This window comes from Ascaphus truei, chromosome 9 (assembly GCF_040206685.1).
Source record: "Ascaphus truei isolate aAscTru1 chromosome 9, aAscTru1.hap1, whole genome shotgun sequence".
Classification (NCBI taxonomy): Eukaryota; Metazoa; Chordata; class Amphibia; order Anura; family Ascaphidae; genus Ascaphus; species Ascaphus truei.
This window is the reverse complement of record NC_134491.1, coordinates 38,643,883-38,656,101: the sequence shown is the minus strand read 5'-3', so window position 1 is coordinate 38,656,101 and position 12,219 is coordinate 38,643,883. Positions and strand designations below refer to the sequence as shown.

Below are 12,219 nucleotides of genomic sequence, written 5' to 3'. Positions count from 1 at the left end.
GAAGCTATTGTTTTGGAATCAAAATACAGGAATTCACCGGGTGATTTACTTTTGGTTTTCGTGATGTAACTTAATGAGAAATTGCAAAAATACTGATGGAAAAGATAACGCTCCTGATTACAGATGTGAAAATGTCCTCAAATTGTATTTTTTATCTTCTCCTTAACAGTGGCGGGGGTCTGCCATAACAAGTGCACCAGTGAACCTCCGGCACATCACGTGATTTCACCAGAAGGGATTACATGAACGCAAATGGCACCTAGATGCCACAAAATAGCAATGGAGGGGTTCCAATTCGTTAGGGCAGCATGATCACCCCCTATAAAACGAGCCATTTTCTGTGCCATACCCGTTATTTCATAAGGACAGAGTAAAGGTTACATTTTGTGTTTTCACAAAACTTTGCACTGCGCATAATTTTGCCAAAGTTTCCCAAAATTGATTAGAATGTTGCCCGAATTTGGTGACAACGGCAAAATATAGCAGTATATAAGGGAGTGACCCAGGACATTAATTTTTAATATGTACCAATTTTTGTTTTGCAAAGCTTCCCAAAAAATGCCTGATGTGTACAGATGAATGGAAGAATCGTACATCTGCACTCCTGATATGTGAACAGAAATATCATGGACAACATACAGTATTAAAGGGGCAAGAGGAGTTAAGAGTATAATTAGACTGGATTGCATTGAAGATGTTACTTCAAAGTCATAACTTTTCCTACAGTATGTTCTCTGCTCTTTTCTACAGAAAATATCAACAGAGCCCTGTAGAATGATTCAAAGTAGACTGTCTCTTGGCTATAATTGATTTACAAACTATGCTTCTACTTTGTCTGGGCAAAACATCATTTATTACATGTTTGTTTATCATTTCAGTGGTCCAGAAATACAAACAGCTGAGATAGGATGTTCTTAATGGTCTCTATGCACCTGAACGGGATCTCACAAATCAAACTGTTATTATTATTATGATTCAGCCAGATTATATCATGGTGTGGAGGGGCTGACAGGGCACTCATGTATGTATCTCTAATAAATACAAACTGAATGGAAGGTAGAAGTGACAAACAGAAGCTTTAAATCTGTAGGGAGGAATAGGTGGCAAAACCAAGCATTGTCACTTCAAAAACAAATTCATGTTCCAGTTTTTTATTTATTGAATTAGACCCCACGAGAAAACCATACACAGGACCGTGGTGTTCGGGACAGAAGGCATATTCCCTTCCCTTTCCCTTCCAGTAATAGGAGATTTTACATCTGGGTACTTCCCCTCCACCCATTTGTAATACGTTATTTTGGCAGGCTTCATATGAAAAACATTTTATCGGGACAGAGAGAGCAGATTGCAGAATAAACTCCCTTAACATCTCCCAGTATGGTAGCGGGCTGAGGAAAGTTTCCATTGGTTACCAGAGAGACCAGATCATTGACTATTTTCTTGGCTTTCACCATCAGATGAACTTGTGTTTATAATTACACTAAAAAACTGCTCTGCTTCCAATGGGAGCTTGAAGATCATTTTTTCAATATTGTCACGAGGGAGACTCCTGTAGCGGGTATGACCTCGGTGGCTGGAACTGCAGGAGCAGGCAAAGATTGTTGGGGTCATGGGCTGAGGTCGGTAGCAAGCAGCAAGGCAACAGGAAGGCAGGAGCAGGACAGGGGAGCAGGAACTGGGCAGAGGAAAGGGACAGGTATGGGAACAGGGACTGAGACCAGGCAGCAGGGACTGAGACCAGGGAACAAACAGGGACAAGCCAGATTACCAGCAAGGGCCTTTACTATGAACAGAACTCAAATACAGAACAGAACTGTTACAGGAACAGATCAGAAACAGAAGCATGGGCATAGGAGTCTGACACAAAGCAAAGGCCAGCCCCAAACAGGAAGCAGGAACTATAAGGACAGAGAACAGGAGCAACAAGAGAAGAGACAGACAGACAAACACCAGAGCAGACAGAAAGCAGCAGCACACCTGGTGGACAAGGAAAGGAACTATGGCAGGATGTCTAGGAGACCCTGACATTGCTCCCCCCTCTCGAGAGCATTCTCCGGACGATCCTCCAGGCTCTTCAGGGAAACCTTGATGGAAGGCCAACTTAATGTGTACATCAAGTGCGGATGGGAAATCTGAGAGAGGTGCATTTATCCTCATCACAGCAGTGTAGGCATCAGCATCAGATACATTAGGCATTGCAAGGAACTTCACAAGGGGTCCGTCTAACGTGATAGCAGGGGCATGGGTATCGGGAACGGATACATCAGGCTCTTCACATACGTCAGTGAGGACATCTAGTTCACTTTCTGTGCTCTCTTTTTGTGACCAACATATCTTTTTTCGTTTTGGAATCAGGAACTTCCCGATGGGTATGTTCAACTCAATTGAAGGGGCATGGGCATCAGGAAAATGGGCCTCAGGCACGGGTGCATCAGACTCTCCATTCGAGTCAATGGGGACATTAAGTTCATTCTCCGTGGTCTCTTTTGTGACTGCCATTTCGTGGCATCACTTAAAGAGCATTCAAGACCAGCTATTTGAGTTTTTAGCTCTTGAAGCTGTCCTTCTGCACTTCTTTTCCCATTTAATGCAGTTGTCGGTTCAGCTTCTTTGGAGTTGAGTCGCGACACCATATCTCCCAGCTGACTCAGATCAAAGCTTAAATGTGTTTTATTTTCTTTATTTCTGACCTGCAGCTACCGGTACTCTTCCCGGACCTTGTCTAGCTCCAGCTGCAGCTGGGCCTTCTCACGGGCTGTGTGGTCCAACAATTTTCAGGCATTGGCCATTTTGACAACATAGCGCAGTGTCAGGCCGGCCACTTGACGGACACCTCCTCTCTCTCCTCCTTTTTGGCAAACTGTGCCTTGAGCTCAGCGATCTGCACCTACAGCACTATGACTTGCTGGGATGTGTGTTTAGCTGCCAGCTTTAGCTCTTCCATCTGTAGGCTTTGCTGCAATGTCCACTCCTCAGCGAGAGACCCCTGGTTGTGTGCATCCTTCAGTTCTCCTCCCAGAGCTTTCATCGCTTCACTGTGATCATTTTGAGCTTTCTTTCATGCATCCCTCATTACGTCTTGGAGCTCTGCCAATTCCTGATAGGGTCTCAGCAGCTTGCCTTTTCCATGTCTCTTTCTCTTGGGTGTACTGACTGTTAGGGCTGGAGCAGTGTCTCTGCTCCTCTAACTCTTGCTTCAGTTTCTGAACCACCCTGTGCTCCCCTCTCATACAGGGTTACCTGGCTTCTAAGCTCCTCCTCCAGCGAGGCTCTGGTTATCTCAGTGTGGCCTTCAGCTCCTCATGCTGCTCTTTGGGGACACACTGGGTACTCAAATGCTCTTGCAGCATTTTTACTTTGCTAGCAGTCTGGAAACTTTCTTCTTTCAGGCTTATGTTCTCTTGCTTTACTGACTCTCTGTCCCTTAGGACTATCTCATAGGCATCCCTCACTGTACACAGCTCTGTGTTTAGCCTGTGAACTTCTTTCTGAGATGCTTCCACCGCTGCGCCAACTTGATCCATGAAACTCTGGTACTGGGCAGAATCAGCATAGGCCTTCTCCAGATTACTTGACAAGATCACCCTGTCACTCTCCAACTGATCTTTTTCTTTTTCCAAGGCACCCTATGCTTTTTCCAGTGCCAACTGCATCCTTGACTTTTCCTCTATGAATAGTCTCTTTTCCTCTTCTAATTCATAGAGTCTTTTATCTCCTTCACTGGTTTGGACAGAGAGGGTCTTGTACATTTGGTTTATAGTTTCAAACTCACTTTTCCACCCTTCGAAGTCCTCTTTTACAGAACGTATATCTGTTTTCAAGTAGCATCTCTCATCCTGAAAGGCTCCCAGCTCTCTGCTAAGCTCGTGAAATTCCCTTTGAGAGGTTTTAAGGTCTGTATTAAGTCTGTCAATTTTCTTCATAGAGATTTTCAGGAATTCGTTACTTTTAGTAGTGAGGCGCTGATCCTCGGCAGCCTTAGCGTATGCCCTCTCCAGCTCCTCTGACATGACAACCAGGTCACTCTCCAACTGGTGCTTTGCTTTCTCCTGTAATACGCATTTAGAAATTGCTGAGGACAGACACTTTTGTAGTGCAGCTTTGGCTTCTTCCTCTTTATCTAGGCATTCATGGAGGCAATATCTTTCCATGCACATTGAAGTGCCTGAGTTAAGGCCTCTTTACCTTGGTTAAAGGCATTCTCTTTCTTTTCCACTATTCCTGGGATGATTCTGTGCGTCGCATTAAGCTGCAGCAAATCTCTATTCACTTCTTATGCAGGGTTTCCTGATGTTGAAGGGTCATCCTTCTTTCCTTCTGCAACCTCCACTGTAACACCTCCTCCCTTCTTTTTCTTTCTCTTTGCTTTGAGGGGCTCAGAAGAATCAGTGGTACTGTGTACACATTTATTGCTCAGGACTGCTTTTAAAGTGGGAGCCACAGTTTCAGACATGGGGAAACCAAACGTCCCAAGAAACCAGTAAAGAGGAAATGTGTCTTTAAAGCAGGAGCATTGGAATGAACAACAGAAATATAGGCACAACATGGAGACAAAGATAGGAGAGCTGATTTTAGATTTGAGATCTTAGCATCATGAACAGAAATATCATAAATTGCAAGGAAAAAACATAGACAGAGAAACCTGTAGTTATATCTGAAACTTTAGACATCAGGCATAGGGATATCATAGACAGAGAAACCTGCAGTTAAATCTGAATCTTTAGACATCAGGCATAGGGATATCATAGACAGAGAAACCTGCAGTTATATCTGAAACTTTAGAAATCAGGCATAGAAATATCACAGATTGCAGAGAAATCACAACATAAGCAACAAAGCAATGAGAGTTATCTTGATTTGAAATGTAACCCTGTAAAGAATCAGTGATCCAACCAGGGTAAGAATTTTTTTATCATTGTCCAGGGAATAAAAGCCAGGGTCTAAAATGGTGATAACAGGTACTGCAGGGGCTAACCCAGGCACTGCAACAACAACAAAACCTAAAGAAAGGTACACAGGTCTATGCAGCAAAAAAAACCTTTAGGGTCCCAAATGGTTCTTCCAAACTTAAACTTTCCCCCACACAAGCAGGAGGGGTCTGCTGAAGCAGGCAGGAAAGAGTGCAGGCAGGAAAGGATCTGTTCCAGTGAGTTCCAGAAGTGGCCTTTGTTTTCTGTCACGAGGGAGACTCCTGTAGTGGGTAGGACCTCGGTGACAGGAACAGCGGGAGCAGGCAAAGATTCTTGGGGTCACGGGCTGAGGTCAGTGGCAAGCAGCAAGTCAGATCGTCGTGGGCAAACAAGGGTCGGTGGCAGGCAGCAAGCAGGATAATCGTGGGCAAGCAGGGGTCCGGCAACAGGAAGGCAGGACAGGGGAGCAGGAACCGGGCAGGGTAGCAGGGACAGGTCTGAGAACGGGGAGCAGGGACTGAGACCAGGGAGCAGGGACTGAGACCTGGGAGCAGTTACTGAGACCAGGGAGCAAACAGGGACAAGCCAGATTACCAGCAAGGGCCTTTACTATGAACAGAACTCAAATGCAGGACTGGTACAGGAACAGATCAGGATCAGAAACAGAAGCATGGGCATAGGAGTCTGACACAAAGCAAAGGCCAGCCCCAAACAGGAAGCAGGAACTATAAGAACAGAGAACAGGAGCAACAAGACGAGACAGACAGACAGACAAACCCCGCAACAGACAGAAAGCAGCAGCACACCCGGTGGACAAGGAAAGGAACTATGGCTTAGGAGCAGGATGTCTAGGAGACCCTGACAAACATATTCTTCATGCTAGTGGATCATGGACATATGAAATATTGATCATCTCACATTGGACATTTGTTCCACTATGTATAGTGTAGTGTACTTACCCTTGATTATACATCAGGTTTTTATTATATGTGTGCATATTATTCATTTCACTAGAATTATTGTCTTTTTATACATGTAGCACCTTTTCCCCCACGCTAAGTGAGACCATATAGCTACCAGTGTATTCTGGTGCAGAGCATACCTGTGAGGTTGATCAGAAGGCCCTGAGAACTCCGCGATGGTATGGGGAGACATCAGGACATGCACTCTGTGATGATCCTTATAGCGCAGCACTTCCAGCCAGTGAGGATCCTGGTGCAGCCAGGATAGTCCTTACTGGCAACTCATATAGTGTTCCATTGATACAGGCCATAACAGATGTGTACAACTGGATCTTTATTTGGCATCATTCTGGTTACAGCGTAGATGTTCCCTGGAGCAGACCCACCAGGCTTGAGGCCCTGCAGGCCCCTCCTCAGCTCCCTTACCCCTGATGGGATAAGTGGTAAATGCATCAACTCCACTGGGGGAGGGAAGGAACCTCCTGACTTCTGGGTGAGTGTGAGCTTATGTACCCCATGGGAGGGGCTTGTAACCCTGCCCCATAACAGGGCATGTCCGATACTGACAGGCATTATTACATCATGGGCATGTGACCCAGCCAGTATCTTCCTCAGGGATGACATGCTCTGGTTGCTGTTAGGACAGACCATGGATACAGCAATAGTGTATCCAGGCTGCAACAACAAGCTAGGCCTCCATGAGAGAGCTTATCCCCACTGTGCCTGGGTCTAACAGGACATACAGTTAGGGCCACGGAAAGATGATAGCCAAGGGACTAGGCTACATACATTTTTATTAAATTAACATTTATATTGGAGTAAGCGCTTTTATGCTTTAAAAAAAAAATGTCAAAAAAAAAAATATATATAGACCATACGATACCGGTTGCAACAAGACATCAAGGGTAAGTAAATCATAAATTTTCTATATTTGATAGAAGACACAAAAAACGACGTTTCGGTCCCCCATACACGAATAAAAATAATTAAAACCCACTCAACCTAAATTGACCAAAGGTCAAAAGTTACCTATACACATACCTGAAGTTTAAGAAACTTTATGAAACTTGATTAGAGTGTAAGCTCTCCGTGGGAAGGGATTTCCTTTCCTATTGTCTGATTTTATATTTGTTCCACTTCTATTGCATTATAATTCCCTGTAGTGTATTGTTTCTTTTGTATAGATTGCACTCAGGGCCTGAGGCGAGACAGAGAGCCGCCACCCCCAAGGGGAAACTGTGCACTATGCAGCCAGATATTAAATATATATTGCTGTTATTACATGTATTACACGTGACATATGTAATATATGACACATATAATATGTTATATCCATACATGAAAGCCATATTCCTGTCACACACACATAGTACATTTGTGTGAAAGATAAGTACAGTGGCTTTGGCTTTTCAAAACTTACCAAAGTGTATTAACACATTTGCTTCAATAGGGTTTGTCACAAGACTGCAAAGGTTTACGTGGGAACCCGTGTGACAACAAAAGGGATCAAACATAACTAATTGCAATATAGCTGCTAAATTATTTGCTACATTCTTTATTTTCTTTGGCAATCAGCAGAAGTTGCCTGTATCAGCTCAGACTTGTTACAAAGAAGCCCCGGAGCTTTAGGGCATGGGTCACATGACTCTGGCTGGAGGGCAGCTAGCCCCTAGTCAGTAGTGGCTAATGGGGCTAGCCCTGGTGGGGGGATGGCAGGGGGGAGGGGGAGCTTGGTTTTGGAAGGGTGCAGGGGTTATAAAGGGAGTTAAGGAATTGTACACCTTTCCTTTTTTGCCTGGTGTAATTTCCCACCCACCTTTGTGGTTTGTGTATGGGTGTGCATGTGTAATGTATTGTATTTATGTTTGCATTTAACAAGAAAGGACAAGGGGTATCCAAAGTTTGTCTTTCATTGGCTTGCTAGATGGGGAGAGAAGAGTTTGGTTGGTTCCGGTGTATCCTGGCAACAATGTCTGTCACAGCTATGGTCTGGAGGGTGGTTGGGGCAGGGGTGTTTTGCCAGGCAGGCCAGTATGTTAAACTCAGAGGGATCTCAGCCTAATGGTTAGAGATTGGAAATGGGCATCACTTTGGTTTTTGGCTGATTCGGCCTAATGGGTTACTCCCCCTCTCTAGTTTGTTCTGCCGTTTTGGGTTATGATGTGTTGCCGCTTCTGGGTCTGCAGGTGGCAATCATGTGGGTGCCATGGTATCCATGGCTTGGGTTCGATTCGGCCTAGTCTGAAAAGCCCCTTTATTATTGTGTTTTATGTTTAAAAGGTGGTTATTAATAAAAGCTGTGCCCTTTCCCCAAAAAAATCCAGGTCTCGTGTAGGTTTTGGGTAAGTTTGGGAGTTGAATCAAGTTAAAGGTGTGTGTTATGGATGCTGCAAATAGGCCTCTTAGGAGGTCCATAGTCCAGAGTTAGCCAGTTGGCAGTAATATTGTGTAAGGTCTTTTATCAAGGAAAGGCTAAAACTGTTGAATTTCTGTGATGCTGTTCTGGAAACATGACTCTAAATTCCATTGACACTAATCTAAGTGGTGCAGATTTTAATACTTGGATAACCTGTTCAAAGGCTGACACGAACCACGGCTGACACGCACCACGGCTGACACGCACCACGGCTGACACACCTCTTCACCATGTTCATCAGAATCTCTCATCTTACTAAGTAGCGTAATCTTAAATCCGAACCCCTCGTGGTTTGTGTTTTAAAGTACATTTACAAAAAAAAGAAAATACATTAAGAACGATTTAGAATATTAGGAGTCGTATTTATCAAAGTCTCAGGAAGGTAAAAAAAGTCACACTGGGCATAAATTTTCTAGACTAATTTTTTCTGTCCTAATGGTTAATGGTTACCCTAAGCCTCTACTACTCATCAACGCTAAACTACACTGACACACAGACACACATGTACAAAAAATATAATACTCATTAAACTACACATGCTTATATATATTATAAATATATACTGTATATATACACTGTGGAGATTGTCAGACTGAACTTTTTTCCTTATATGGAGGTATTGTGCCCAATTTATTAAAAAAGAAAAAAAACCATATGTATAACATGTATTGGGGCAAATTCACCAGATTCCGATGCGAGATATCGCAGTCCTATCTGGTCCTAACTGCCATTTAATCCGACGAGAGAGAGAGGGGGGGGGGGATGGTTGGAGAAGAGAGAAATTAATCTAATACCTAAATATATCGTTGCAAGTATGAAACATTATCATCTATATCTTGAACAAATAAAAATATCTGATCTAATTTTGATCTAATTTTGTAATATTTTATTGCCAGAAGTTGGGGTTTTCTCCCCTGCACTTACTTTGCCCTACTCCTGTAAGAATAAGCGAGGCATGATATAGTCACAGACCGAGACGTTATATATCTCACAAGGCTTAGCTTGGGTTAAGAATCAGGCTGCTGCTGCATCTTCAGTGGATTTAATATAATTCAGCGAGAATGACAAGTGTCATTTAAATGTAGATACTGCACTTTTAATAAATGTAATCCAGGTCTGATTACTGCGGCAGAAAGCTCTTTTTTTTTATCTTACATGGCAAGAATATTGCAATAACCGTTCCATCTGATTTAAAAAGTAAGATTTGCTAAAGGTCAAGGTATCTCTTGGCCACATATGCAGCAACATTGAAATTTTCTTCAGCGAGAGAATAAAAAGATTCTATCATTAAAAATAAAAGCGGGACGACATCTCGCAGGGTTTTTTATATAGAAAGAAAAGGAGACATTTCACTATCAACTCACAATCATAAGATTTTTTTAGCAATATCTCTAATCTGCTTCTCCCGCCCTGACGCACTCACCCCTTCCTCTCTTTCCTTTTCACATCAAGGTCTTTTTATCTCCCAATTTTGCATCTAAAGATGAGGTGAATGCCATTAGCTCGATTCAACCTCAAGTGTAGTCAGATGTGCCTGTGATTTCTGAAAGCACTAAGGTCACATTAAAATGTATAAGAGCTTTTCTGTAGCTGAGAAGGGGGCATATTATCCGACCGCAGTGTAAGGGAATAACGTTAGTGACCACAAACCTGGACAAACACAAAAGAGACATAAAGGTTTCAGCCTTTTGTGAGGGTTCGTCTCTGGTTTCTTTTCATACCAGCCCCAGGCACTGTGGATAGTGTGGTAGACCATGCAGACAGCTTAAAAAAAAAACAAGTTCAACTGGCTTTCTACCTGCCTGTTAGAACAATCCCCTGACTAGATATTAGCTAGCCATTTCTACAGAGAGGACGGCAGACAGATTGGAAACCCAAAATGTAACCCTCTAGCAATGGGGGTTTCCGAGCGTTAGATGTGCACTAACCCCCTAAATCCATGATCTGTTAGAGCTGGAGTGCTCAACTCCAGTCCTCAAGCCCCCCCCAACAGGTCAGTTTTCAAGATATCACTGTTTCAGCACAGGTGGCACAATCAGTCCCTGCTTCAGCACTGGTGGCTCAATCAGAGGCTCAGTCGAGCCACCTGTGCTGAATCAGGGATATCCTGAAAACCTAACCTGGCGGGGGGGCTGGGGGCTTAAGGAGTGGAGTTGAGCACCCCTGAGTTAGAGGGACCTGTGCACAGATTTGAGGAGATTACAGGGTATTCCCACCTAGCAGGCAAACATATATAAACTACTCAGCAATGCAATTAGATTTCTTGGAAAGATTAAATTACCCTCAAGGTAAAACTTTGGCCTATGTGTTTCCAATAGATAACAAATCTGATTTTGCTTTACTCTATGTTTAACTAAAGATGGCAACATAACAATGAAGGACCGATAGAAACACCGTGGGCATTTTACACTTTACCCTTAGACACAAATAGTCGTATCATTAAAGAGATTAGGTAAAGATCAGAAAAAAATCTCAGCAATATTTGGTTTCCATGAAGAAACGTGGGTGCTATGTATAAAAATAATTAACTGTGTAATGGGACATACAGTACAGCGGCATAAACAAAATTAGTTTATCTGCCACGAATGTAATAAACCTATTATACAAGGCTCTACCATTTGATACTGATATTGGCACCTAATGTTTTGGCAAACATGAAAGGGTAAAAATGGATGCATCCAGATGTAGAGTTATATACATCTTATTATAATATCTGCGTCTCGAAAAAATCACTCCCCCAAATCATCATGTGACTTATATTCGGGTAAATGACACAAAAGTTACTTTGATAAAATAACGCCTACATATGTGTTTCCTAAATGCCTCTCTAAGCCTCAATTTTCAACCACCAAGGTCCACTGCAAGGCTTTATACATAACCCCTTAAAGTTTTAAATGTAAAACTATGTATTATTGTCTAATTTTCCTTAGAGGTGCCAGTCAAAAACATTTAACCTATTAAACATGTCACGGACATTAGCTCACTTTGGTCCTCAGGGGGAAGTGCCTTCTCAAGACTGAAGAAAACCTGTAAAAATCAAACTTGAAATGAGATGAGACATTTTAAATGTGAAATATGTCACTCTCTAGTCTGGGGTTTGTTCTTGACAATGGGGAGGAAAGATCTTACATTACTATTTATGTTAATTACTTCCTTCTTTACTACAGATACTGCGGGCGACATGAAAATGACCTCTGGGTGACAATTAACTATCTTCTCATCATCTCGGCTCAGCTTATTTTGTTATTGGATACGTTTTCTAGGCTTCCTTCTAGAAACAGCATTTTTCAACATCTCCAACAATATCTGCCTGCACCAACAAGTTTCTCCTTCTTATTGTAGGTCAAGAGTTCATAGTTGTCCATGTGAGCCCCAAAGTATTCTGGGTATTGTTAGTTAGGCATACCATTTTCCATCTTTTTTTTTTTTGCATAGTTACCCTTATTTTTATTTAGAAAAATTACTTTTAGACCTCTGTGTTGTTGTTGTTGTTTTAAAGCAGCAGTTAAAGCAAAATCCTACGTGTTTTTTTTTTTAATAAATCAGTTCTGTACTGAGAAAATACTTGTAGCCTTTAAAAAAATATATATATATATATTTATATAAATTTTTAAAATAAATTTGTAATGTTTTTAATGTAGGAAGCATTTCAAAGTGACAGCCCCCGTCCCCTTCTGATAGGCTCTGGCTCTTGAGCCCAGCCCTCTCTCTAGCAATGCACCAATTGTATTTAGTAACTGCCCAGTCAATCATATTCCAGGACTACATTGCCCACAATGCTGTGCAAGAACTGAATTAAATAACCCTAAGCAAGCGATCGATTACAGGAGAACGGATTGATCTGCACCTTAGCGAATCCCTTGTCAGTGTGCAGATTGTATTGATGCTCATATTGAATGGGGGGAAAAAATATATAAATATATATTTATTT

General features: G+C 42.4%; 1 long non-coding RNA gene across 1 annotated transcript in view; it reads left to right on the top strand.

Annotated features, from left to right (window-relative positions):
- The window catches only part of LOC142502843 (uncharacterized), a 57,564-nt gene extending 45,807 nt beyond the window's left edge, over positions 1-11,757 (top strand). Inside the window, exon 3 of the long non-coding RNA XR_012803870.1 lies at positions 11,456-11,757. This is a non-coding gene — a long non-coding RNA (uncharacterized LOC142502843). The remainder of the gene's footprint in view (positions 1-11,455) is intronic.
- Positions 11,758-12,219: the final 462 nt, after the last annotated feature.